Here is a 12,099-nt window from a genome sequence, read left to right as displayed (position 1 = left end):
ATTGTAATGACTTTATTAGACATGATGGTGTTGAATCGGGCTTTTACGCACATTTTGCCTTTCATCGAGGAACAAGGATTTCGTTTCAAGGTGTGGATTTTTGCTTATTCGGGATATTAGCTGACAAGCTGCCAGTCATTTGATATACAATATTGACAGCAGGAAAAGAAAGCATCCATCTATGCTATATAGTAAGGAAAGCCAAATTTGCCATGATGATGTCAAATTATGATGATGTAAGATTTTGGTGGCCTTTCTAAAACCTGAAGTGCGGAACGATTTCGGCATGCAATATAACAAACTCATCAGAATGGGCTGTTTCCTCTGCGAGAATAAACTCGCGTGACTGTTGACCCTTGTTAATCCATCACAGGGACAGACAAGACAGAGACGGTGGTTAGACAGCCTGCTAGTTTGATGCTATTCAGATTTAAATATGGATTCCAATAGAACATTTTTGGACTACTCGAAAGGACGCCGGTTTATTTTAGTTGGAATTGCAGGATCAGTTTTTATGATAAACCAGACCTACTCATATTTTGGGAAAAAAATCGACTGGGTGGGGACTGCTGCCCTAAAGAGAAGTGACGCACGAAGATGTCTCATGCTGTGTCAACTCTTTCTGACATCAGGCAGCAGCAGGGAATATTTACAAAGTTACATCTTTATATAAATACAATGAAACCTTACACAAAGCTAACTTCCCGTGCAGCAAGATTGTTGATACTCAGGTGATGATTCACAACAATTAGTATTTCAATTGACATGTCAACCATTTAAAAAAAATAAATTGAGGTTACATATGATTTGTTGAAGAACGTGTTTTGCAGTGTGTATACCTGGTGTGATTGATGATATTAAAATGATACATTCAAGACTTTCGGCATGCTTATCTTACAGCGAAAAGGGGATCCACCAAGTAAACACTGGCCTTTCCCTCATGTGCGCTTCTACAGTAGATATATGTGGAAAAAAAAAAAAGAAAAGACAGCCGAGTGGCTGCGGGTGCCGTGTATTGTGTTCTGCGAGTCGTCTCAACATCCTCACTCAAACGTACTGCCGCTTTGATCCCGCCGTGCTCCTGACCCACTGCTGTTCTGTCACGCTGACATGTTTAACAAATACTGTCGGGCCCGAGCAGGATACATCAGGGTGTTACAGAGATGTTGTGCCTCCGCTCACAAAGTGATGGACGATATGGCGCTGAAGCTTTTCTTATCATTATCTTAAAACTCACACTCTCGTGCATTTCATCCACGGAGACCTCACAACTCGCTACACACTTTGAAATATTACTGTTTCCGCCGCCTCCCCTCGGCTGAGGGCGCCCGCCCGCCCGTCGGCCTTTGAGGTCTTCCCCCTTCAATCACTCAGCACAAAAGCAACAAAACACGACTCTGTAAATATTTCAGTGGCTGCGGCACCTTGTGCGGGGTCCTGCTGCTCGTTGTCTGCCGGCCCTCGGAGTGACTCATTGTGTGTCCAGTGGCACGCCGGTTTGGGCTGTGCCGCCGGACACGGCCGCTCTGTTGTGCGGAGGCAGCGGTGCCTGCATGCATGCAGGAGCAGAGCCGAGGATTACGCTCCATGTTTTTCTCTGTGTCAAACTGGCTAGCAGACATGCTCTGCTGCCTTGGAACAGCAGAAATTATTCACAACACTTCATTCTGGAAGGTGGCAAAGTGCCCATTTATGACCATCATTGTGCTGAAGCAGCAGCAAACTCCAAAGTCATTCGTGACGCCTTCACAACCGAATCAGTTTATAAACAAGCTACACCAACCAGCATTGCATTGGTTCACTAACTATGCTTAGTTAACGAATGTTAGTAGTCAAACCTCACTCCTTTGGATCGTCAAAGGCGAGTGCCAGCCACAGAATTGGCGGCTCAGTCCTTTAACTGTATGCCGTGTATTTCACATAGAAGTACTGTAAATGTTTAGTTTTTGCTCTAAATTTGCTCTCAGTATGGCTCCTGACAAAGTTCAAGCAGTCGTATCTGTACTAGTCTTAAGAAAGAGACAAGAAAGGCTTCGTTTAGTTCAATATTTACTTTCAGCTTAGCCCTATAAAAACATTGTTAGTATAATTCAGTTGAGGAGCTGGAATTGATTTACTCTATTTTCATTCATTTTAATGGGAGAAATTCTTGTATTGTACCAACAGAGTGAGAACAGGAGAAAATACTAAATTTTAAAAATAATTAAAGTCAAAGTCAAAGTCTGCTTTATTGTCAATTTCTTCACGTCAAGACACACAAAGAGATCGAAATTGCGTTTCCTACTATCCCACGGTGACAAGACATATTACATATTATATATATATATATATATATATATATATATATATATATATATATATATATATATATATATATATATATAGATATATATATATAGATATATATATAGATATATATATATAGATATATAGATATATATATATTATATTGGTCCACGGACAAACAAAACATTCAAGTAAACAATACAAAAAGTAAAAACAAGAAGGCACATACAATGAATACAGATTTTTTTTTTAAAATGAACAAAAATATGAATAAAATTGTGACAAAAATGGCCAGAAAAATCGCCAATCCACATGGAGCAACTCTCTACTATTATAAGTTTATTTTATTCACTTTGATCCACAACACAATCCTCAGTTTAGTATATTAACAGCTTTCTGGTTTGCAGTTTCTTGTTGATGTTCCCAAGCCAAGATTATTACTATAATATCATAAATGGGAAACCTGTTTTCGGATGGATTTGCCCTTGATAACGGCCATGTTGCTCGCCACTCCCCTGAGCGAGTCTTCAGGGAGCGCTTTCCAATAAGAGTAATGTCCCCCCGGTGCCCGGCCACCCTTGCACAATTTACGGGCAGATTACAGATTCTAATAAAATTTTTGCTACCCTAATTAAAGAATCTGCTCCCTATTTTATGGTAGTTCAGTTCCCCTCCACCGCTTGTGTCCAATTTAATTATTCTGATGCAGATAATTAGCATGAGCTGGCCATTGTTCATCTCATTTGCATATTATATTGGATAATTGAATGAGAGTGGCTGATGATTAAATTAGGGTGAATGACACACGATTCAGTTTCCAGTTGAGAAAAGTTAACAGAAGGAGCAGACTGGGAATACGACATGTTGCCTTTTGAATATTTATATATTCGCCCGCGCTTCAACGCCCCTCTGGCCCTTTGGCACTCTGCTAATTTAAAAAATGAACAGCGGCGCTGAACTTGTTGCACGCCGTTTCTCCGTCTCCGGCCGCGCTGAAAGAAGCACCAGCTTGAAATCGATGATTGTTTTTAATCTTTTAAATGCCCCGTCGACACGGCAACGCATTTACATGTTGATAAGACAAATGGGACTAGTGTGGCTAAATTGGTTTTTAGGCACTTGCAATGTAAACACAGACTTCTGGTGCCTCTGTGACTACCGCATCATGGACAAGCTCAAACGTACTGATGAAGGCTGTCGCATATCCTTTTCTTAACTTAAAAAAAAAATCACATTCATGCTTTATCCCAACTAACTCATCTCATTCATCGTCGTGCCTGCCTGGAGTTTTTCCATGCGAGTCTTGGGCAGGCTAAATGTTTAGAGGGAATATTTGGAACAGCTTTAGCCTTTCACATGCTAATGTAAGCACTGGCGGCACAAGAAAGCGAGCCTGACCCGGGGGCCACACGGTGACACAGGCTGCTGATTCAGTGCCGGCAGCCCTGGCTTTGTTTATGTGTGTGCACAAGAAATAATGCACGTCATAAAACTGGGAACTTTGAAGGGGGAAGCACTAGCACACATGATAAATGCCCCCGCAAGATCATCCGCATATAAATAACTCTTCCCTATAGTAAAAAAGACATTGCAAGGGTTACTAAAAACACCATATTTTTTTTCTGAATAACACTGAGTCATCCACTGGGAATTTGGTTGTTTAAATTTGAACAAAATCTTTGGGACTGTTGTACATTGATATTAGAGTGAGTTTGATTATCTTTGTTTTGCTTAGTGTTGCAGTTTTTTGGGTCAAAGAATTGAGAAGGACATCAACCATATATGTAGTGCAGACTTGGGAACAAAGAATTTTAAAAATTACTGGAATGGAGAACGAGTGTTATGGTATGCATGTTGAGCAGAGCGCAAAGCTAGCATGAATTGAGGTCGGAACCTTAATGAAGTCATTTTCGCTATAAAGCCCAACAAAGTTGACACTGTGAACATGACTCGTAAAATTTAAATTGACACCTGTTACACCTTCCAGATGAGATCACAGTTTGACATAAACAATATGTAATACGAAATATATATAAATTACATTATTATGCTTATTATTAATATTATAATTATTATGATTATTATTTTCATTTTAGTGAAGTCGACTGTGTCACTGGTTGCAAAACACAGCCATGCGATCAACCTTGTCAATTTTGATTTATTCATTGTTATTTTTCTGACAAGACTTCAGGTTTTTTTCCCTTCATAAAATGCGGTTTTAGAGTACATACTGTATCATTGCATGTTATCAGTTCTCCCTGGCCTTGTTTTTGTTATATAATACAGAAGAGCCATCTGCTTGACGTTGCCAAGGAAACAACAGACTAGCTGGCATATGACAGTTTCTTTATTGGGTTTGTGGCCGCAAATGATTTGAACTCCAAGTTCAATCATTTCATAGGGAAGGTTAGGGCAGGGTTTCGGTTTAGGGTTCTGACTGTAACATTATTTTTCATATTTGTTGCTCTATGAATATCGTGAACGCTGCTGAGTGGAGCGAACTGGATTTGTAAGCTCTTGCAATCAAACAATTGAGTGCACAATGTTCAAATGAGACACAAGAGAGTCTGAGAAGGGTGTCATGCTTCATGAGCTCACTTGAAGGATTGTCCATTTTCAAACACACATTGCAACATCTCCAACTTGTGTTTGTCTGCGTCTCCCCGTACGACTTGTAAAAAGCTCCTCTGTTCTCTGTGTTATAGTACACAAAGCGTCGTCTCATTGTCTGCCCGGAGTCGTTTTAAGATGGGGGAAGGGTTGGGGAAGGAATTTACACAGTCCCGGGGATCTGTCAGTAGGTGGTATAGGAAACTGTAAAGATAAGTCCCCGGCGCAGCTTAAGTCGGTCCACCCGAGAGCATGTGTCAGATCTCTGAGCAGATAGAGCCGTGCCCTCTGTTCTTATCTGGAGACTGAACGTGCCCACTTCCACAGGAAGCCTGCACGGACTTCTGCAGATCTGCTTGTTTTGTTTTGGGGGTTTTTTTGGGGGGGGAGGGGGCGGTCTGGCAAGGTGATGTTGACTGAGGTGTCCGCTTTCCTGACCCATCTCGGGGCTCAGCATAAACCATGTCAAGCCAGTCTAGACGGTCAGTGGCTAGCTTTTAGCCACGTACTCACAACCGGGCCAGAATTGGAAATGTGGTTCTTCTCCCCAAACCCAAACTTATTAAAAGAACACTGAAGATGTTATTTGGAAGTTATTTGACATAAAATGGCATGTCTGCTTGAAGATCAATAAAATAGTTGTCAAGCAGCATTTTACTGACTGTTGGCCAATCCAAATGACTCGCGCTTGCTTTAGGGCATCCAAGCGTGGAAAATTTTCAAATTTGCACAAATCTGGGTCTTTCTTATTCGTTCACATTCATCAAACACCAACTTTTAACAAATGACATCAAATCATATCATTTCCCTTTAGCTATTCAAAAAAATATTTGATATCACTTTGTCCTTGGCTCACCCAAAACACACTAAAGTTCCAAATATATCGCTCGCCAATATATTAGAAACATCTCTCACAATTATACACCACACATTTCTCAAAGACAATAGAGTAAAAAAAAAAAAAAAAAACATGTTGTTTGGCATAGTCAAATAAATCTGACTATTTCACATCACCAACAGACATATGATTTTACTTCACTTTCATGTACAGTACAAATAAGAAACCAAAATATGAGTGAAAACCATCAGTGGCTTCAATGCTGTCCTTATCCCCCTTGCTAGAATTTATTACCATTGTTAAATTAAATCATTTATTATTTAATTTATTTTTCCAGCCCCACAGAGGAGTTGCTGCACTTGCAACCTTTGCGTTTCCTTCTGGCGTCCTCCTGCTGCGAGCGCCTGACGAGAGGCAATTTGTTTGGATGTTTAATGCCGCCGCGCTGCTAGTGGAGGATTATACGAGATGGCTCAGTGATTTGTGGCGGCTGGTAGTGGGTCAGCCTCAGTGTACGGGTGTATGTGTGTCTGTGTGAGCCTACGTGTGTGATCAGTTCCAGGTCTTTGCTCTAACACAGACGTCAGTTGTCTTCTCACAAGTGCGCTTTATCTCCTGAGGAAAAAACACCCTTTAGGTGTTTTGTCCAAGTCTAACATTCTTTTAAGATTAATAATCTCTATATGTGATTTTTTTCTTTTTTTTTTTTTTTTATCTTTGTGCGACCATATTGTTTTTAAATCCTGGAAGGCTGAAGAACTGACTTTTTCTGCAAGGCTTCACATCCTGAAAAGCCACCCAGATGCTACTGTGAGCTTCCCCAGACACACAAAGACACAATGACACATCTCACACGGGCAAAAAAGTGTCCACCATGTTGGATGCCAATTTCGTACCAAAAAGCCACTTCTGCCATACTTGTTTTTTTTTTATTGGATTTTTTTTTATATTTAAGCCCTGCAAGTGTTTTTCATACATATACGTAATCACCAATAATTATTAGTTCCGATCATAAGAATTTTGATTGGCGTCATTTCGCCTCATAGGTTAATTTGGGCGACATCACCGGTCAGAGGTTAACATTTTGGGTTTGAGTTACTTCAAATGATTGTACAAAGTGGATCGATGCCAACAAGCAAAAAAACGAAGCCGTGATATATTCAGTACAACATGGTCGTTGTTGAATGAGCAAAGAACTCTTGTTTACTCCTCCCTCAGCATCCCCTTTCACTCCATCTTCTTGGGAAGCTCAACCTCAGTGTACTTTTATCTCCCAAAGAGCAAAGAGATCAGCGCTTACGTCTCAAAGTGCTGGCAACAACATCAAGCGACAAGCCTTCACTCTCCTCTTTGAAGGCGCTTCACCCTCAGATGATAAAAAACAGTGAATTATTGGTTTGTTTATCGTGCTCTTAAAGCCTAAAGTGCATTATTAAACAGAGAGCACATTAAACGGAGAGTATTGTTAAAAGTGTTTTAAAAATCTTGTAAATCTCCGTAATTTATGTCAGCGCGGTCACGGAGGCTCACCCCCGGTCGGGCCTTCTGCTTTTAATTTGGTGCAGAGTTCGTACCTGCGCTGCTGTAAGCTGACCGACGTGACCTCCTCCTGTGGGGCAGCGCCCGCCTGACACTGACACAAGGCAGCCGAGATGACTGCTACTTTGCAGCCATTGCCTTTGCAATCCTTCACTCCATCCTTAATCACTACGCAGTGAATGCCATGAGATGCAACTTGTATCTCAAATCGTGGTTTTCCATTAAAATGAATGGAATTTGTTTTTCTTCCCCCTCAAATCCAAACAAAGTGGAGGTGGCCCAGCTTCTTGGAACAAATTGTGTTGGTCAGAGTGATGGCACTGTATTATGTTCCAAGTGGACTGCTTCCCAGCAACATGAGCATCATTGTGCCTTTGGGAGCGCTGTGTGCAAACAACGCACAGTCAGGCACCCCCTTAAAATCCTGCCAAATTCACAACTCGTACTGTACGTGCTGCTGGAAAAAAACATTTTCCTGGAAAAGTATTAGAATTTTAAAATTACTTCATAATCCAATATTTATTTATTTATTTATTTATTTATTTATTTATTTATTTATTTATTTATTTATTTATTTATTTATTTATTGATTGATTTATTTATTTATTTACATCAAATACATTGTGCAAGACTATCCTAAAATGTTTTGCCTTGACACAATGTTTCACAAAGAGGCAAGCCTGTAAATTTGTTCTATTTGTATTGAGAATGGCCAGTCAAATTTTCATTCTAAATTGTACAAAAAAAAATCATCGCACTCTTTTGTACGATTATTTTGTGTATATTTTGCATGATTTAAAGCTTCGAGTAAACCCAAATAGTTATTTTTTTCTGATCAACTTTGTCTACTAAAATGGTTATACAGTTATGGTTCATGCATTTTATCACCAAAATGAAAAGTTTAAAATTGACTACAAAAATATGCCAAATTAAAGTGTAGCAGTGCTCCATTCTCATGAGGACATTTTGCACTTGAAATTGGAAAAAAAAAGAAAAATCATTTATTAGTCTGGCACTGTGTTCACATCTGTGTGTCTAATGCCAAAAATGATATTGGAGACGGTGTGAGATGAAAATATATAAAAACAGAGGAAAAAGTGTGAAGGGGTGCAAGGGGGAGGGGTCAGGGCCCCGGCTGGTGATCTCGTGGTCGCTGCCACTTTAAGAAATGAAGCAATATCATTAATGGAGGCCTTGCAGGGCTGACATCCTGCTCCAATTCGGCGGACCCCGTCCATCACGCCATTACAGTGGGCCCGGCAGTATTAAAATCCAATCACTCCTCTGGCTAGTTTGATTAAGGAGGGAAGCGCACAAAGAAGCCCGCTGACCCATTGTTGCTTCTGCCAGCGAGTCCCAAGAGGCAGGCGGCAGGCGGCCTCAGCCCGGGACAAAAATGAATTAAAAAAAATATCTTGTAATATTACATTTTTATACTTGTACAGTCGCAACTTGTACTTCTTTCTTGTAATATTTCAATTTTTTTATTATTGTTTTCTTGTACTTTACACCTGAATTTATTTCCCTTCAAAAATGACTGATGACTAATATTGCTTTTATTTTTTCATTCTTTCCTCCTTCTATTTTGACCATTGTTTTCTCTGTGTGGCCCGGTAGCAAGCACATCCTCGAAGTGACACGAGCCTGACTGAGAGGGCGTGGTCATCCATAAAGACAACGTTTGAAATTCATCGTGCCGGGCGGGAGCAGCAAAGATGACACGAGTGAGTTACGGCGTTGTCTTTTGACGGCCACTGTAAATCTCCGCCGCCGTTCGCATCCGCTGCAAGCGTATCATTAAAGTTGGTGAACTTGTGAGTCAGAGACATAATTGAACTTTGGCACTAAATCTAAAAAAGAAAGACTTCCTCGAGACATTCTTGAACTTGTGACCTACTGAAGTGAACGCCGCCGAGTCTAGGTCTTGATTCCTCATCTTTGCTTCTATTGACACGTGTTTGTCTTCCCAACTTACCTAACGACGATTTTGTGGGTGGGGACTGGCTGTGTTTTACAGTGAGTCATTGTGCCAGGCTCTGTCTTCCTAATGGCCCTTGCTGTGTTGTTTTTGCTACAGATTTATGTGTGGGTGTGGCGCCATGATTTACTCGCCGACTGGCTCACACGGGTTGGCTGTGACTCTGTGTGTGCGTGCGTGTGCGAGCTCTTTGGTGTGATGCCCCAGGCGGCTGCTCCTTGTTGTCATTTCCTCCTGTAGGTTCACTTAAAGTACACACATGGTGGTGAGGTCATTCATGTTTCGGATCCAATTCAAGAATCATATAAACACAAATAGGTCTTTGTAAAGATAATAATGCTCCGTTGTTTTGGACACTTGTTGCTAAAATACTAAATCAGTCACCTTTGTTTAACTGAAGGGAAACAATGTTTTTGCTGGCTGTGATTTGAACAAAATCCCCGATGACAACATCCAAAATAAACCTTTATAATGTAATTCACTATAAACTGTTGGGGGAAAAAAAATATTGCTTATTTTATTCATATAATAATGTTACACACAGGATGAAATGATTGTTTTTGATTCAACATGTAATTTCAATTGGAGTTGGTTCATTATTTTCTTATGATTGTTGATGTAGTTATATTCAATTTATTTCTTTTGTGACACCAGTCTTTGAACTTTTCAGACATGTTAGCATCCTCAGTCGGAAAAGATGCCCCAAATATTTTGCTCAAGTCATATAGCTGTAGTTGTTAGCCATTGCTAAATGATGCTTGCTTGATAGTGGCCAGCAAGTGTATGTTTTCCTTTTTAATGGATGTCTTTTTAATGCATCAACTTTAAATCCTTCCCTCGTTGTTGTCTGGGATGCTTTTAAGCTGTGAGGAGAAAACGTGGATATTTACTCATTGTGTCAGTTTACCATAAAAGCGGCGTTCAAGATCGATTGCGCTCAAGCTCTCATTGTGGCTGTAACCTGGGAGCAACTATGATTAAATCCTTGTCACAGCGTGTTACATTGGCTATTACACGTCCACGATGAATGGATCCTTAAATTCAACACTACCAAACACCTGACAACCAGGCGTTGAAGCACACCCATTGAAATGAATGTATGCCATTAATGTAGTTTTTGCAAGTTTTTAAATAACAATAGCATTCTACAATACTGTATTTATAAAAACATACAATAATAATAATTGAGTAGAATTCCAAGAATTAAACTGTCATGATAATTCAAAGGGAAATTTGTTGCTCCATCTGGTATGTTTGCCTTGGCCACTAGGGGCAGTACAATACAGACGCATACTTCACGAGTTATGATGGAATAGAAGTAGAAAGCCGCAATAATGAATGATATTTTGCAGTCGATAAAAAATATATCATATATATATATTGGATATTTTTGTAGATGTTTCAAATTCATGTTATTGATCCATAGAAGTAGGTCGGCCATCAACTCCTTGTTTCCCCACTTGGTTCAACACTCTGCTGACTCTACTTTTTAAAAGTAAAAAAAAAAAAAATCCCACTTGAGTGGCTGCAGTAAGTCAGCCTGTCAGGATGATCCCAGGAGAGTATGTCTCTCTGCTGGTGGCCCCCCCTTAGGACCACCAAGGTCACTCTGCAGCACAAACCTTACTTTTCCAAACTGTTGTCACAAACCAGCTAAAATGCAGGGGTGGCCAACCTCCGGCCCCTCCAAGAACATTTGGACCATGAGATTCGAAAGACTAAGCAAAACCCCTGAGGAATAAAAAGCACTGAACTGAGGAATGTTGGTATTATTGAATATAAAAGGGGTCGCCAACCTTTTTGAACGTGAGAGTTTCTTCTTGAGAACTGGACAGAATAATGCCACACTAGTGTGGTACAAATTTTTGAAATTTTCACTATTGGTTATTTTCACAACAAATCTGCCATGTTTGTCAACATAAGGGAAGAATGATATGTCATATGTTTATAAGCCTTATAATTAGCCTAGTTGCCTGATTGCCTGAGTCATTTGGCCAATTTTCCTTTTTATTTTATTTTTTCACAGTTGGGTATAAACACTACTTGTTAATGCTATAACTCTAGATAAATTGCCTCAAGAATGCAATAGCTGTCCAAAAAAAAGAATCATGTAATAATCAGACACAATAAAGCGAGCAACGCGTGTGCGTGGCTTGTGGTGCTCTTATTACCCACGGCCTGCTGTCAGTGACAGCATGACGTCACAGCTTCGCCTTCAATCATTCATTTGGTGACGTCATCCCATTACGGACACGTCCGCATCCAGCCTGAAGCGGGAACGCGCACGTTCGAACCTACCGAGCCTGATCAGGTGTGAAGAGTTTACGTTGCGCAAATAAGGAAAATGTGCGTGCGTGCGTGCGTGCGTGCGTGCGTGCGTGCGTGCGTGCGTGCGTGCGTGCGTGCGTGCGTGCGTTCGTGCGTTCGCGGCTGTTTGCCATTTTTTGGTTGTCATTGAGGGGAAACGCCCACTGATTGAAACCAAAGATCAACAACACCTTGAAAACAAATAAAAGCATCAGAATAAATACATTTCATTGTTAAACTAGTTAGTTAAACTAAATTGAATTTGATTTCGGCGTTCGAGCGTTTTGATTATATTTGTTAAATACACCATCTGCCTCGACGACCTAATCCAAAATTTATTTTTTATATTACAATTTGTTTTCGAAATATAGATAAAAAAAAGTGTATTTTTTCATTAAATTAACTATATTTATATATGTTTGATTGATTTAGAGGTGGAAGTACATGCGTTTCTGCCGTCACCAAGTAGAAAAAATACACCAAAATACTATAAGAAATAAAAAAAAGGGAGAAAATGATATGATTCTTAGGAACGTGAAAA

Source organism: Syngnathus scovelli, chromosome 4 (assembly GCF_024217435.2).
Source record: "Syngnathus scovelli strain Florida chromosome 4, RoL_Ssco_1.2, whole genome shotgun sequence".
NCBI lineage: Eukaryota > Metazoa > Chordata > Actinopteri > Syngnathiformes > Syngnathidae > Syngnathus > Syngnathus scovelli.
The sequence above is the reverse complement of the archived record's forward strand: the minus strand, read 5'-3'. Positions refer to the sequence as shown.